Below are 1352 nucleotides of genomic sequence, written 5' to 3' on the forward strand. Positions count from 1 at the left end.
AAAGCAGTGATTATCATTAGATGTTACATACCAAACAAATATGATTAAATACAAGAAGCCCTATAAAATAATAAACACTATCCTGTCACAAATTTACCGAATTGTATAAGTAAATAATTATTGTCAATGTTATACTGTGCCATATACATAGCCCTATATGTTATACTGTGCCATATACATAGCCCTATATGTTATATTGTGCCATATACATAGCCCTATATGTTATACTGTGCCATATACATAGCCCTATATGTTATATTGTGCCATATGTATAGCCCTATATGTTATATTGTGCCATATACATAGCCCTATATGTTATACTGTGCCATATACATAGACCTATATGTTATACTGTGCCATATACATAGCCCTATATGTTATATTGTGCCATATATATAGCCCTATATGTTATACTGTGCCATATATATAGCCCTATATGTTATACTGTGCCATATATATAGCCCTATATGTTATACTGTGCCATATACATAGCCCTATATGTTATACTGTGCCATATGTTATATTGTGCCATATACATAGCCCTATATGTTATACTGTGCCATATATACATAGCCCTATATGTTATACTGTGCCATATACATAGCCCTATATGTTATACTGTGCCATATACATAGCCCTATATGTTATACTGTGCCATATACATAGACCTATATGTTATACTGTGCCATATACATAGCCCTATATGTTATATTGTGCCATATGTATAGCCCTATATGTTATACTGTGCCATATATATAGCCCTATATGTTATACTGTGCCATATACATAGCCCTATATGTTATACTGTGCCATATATATAGCCCTATATGTTATACTGTGCCATATACATAGCCCTATATGTTATATTGTGCCATATACATAGCCCTATATGTTATACTGTGCCATATACATAGCCCTATATGTTATACTGTGCCATATTCATAGCCCTATATGTTATACTGTGCCATATTCATAGCCCTATATGTTATACTGTGCCATATACATAGCCCTATATGTTATATTGTGCCATATATATAGCCCTATATGTTATACTGTGCCATATATAGAGCCCTATATGTTATACTGTGCCATATATATAGCCCTATATGTTATATTGTGCCATATACATAGCCCTATATGTTATACTGTTCCATATACATAGCCCTATATGTTATACTGTGCCATATACATAGCCCTATATGTTGTCCCATGCCTCAGGCTTCACAGCTGAAAACCACAGAACTAAAGTAGTTTACAACTATATATATTATAACTATATATAACAAATGATGACTGGAACCGATTACATTTATTGTAGTTTTTTTATTGAAAGACGTGAGGGGTTAAAAAAA

Source organism: Hyla sarda, chromosome 2, assembly GCF_029499605.1.
Source record: "Hyla sarda isolate aHylSar1 chromosome 2, aHylSar1.hap1, whole genome shotgun sequence".
Classification (NCBI taxonomy): Eukaryota; Metazoa; Chordata; class Amphibia; order Anura; family Hylidae; genus Hyla; species Hyla sarda.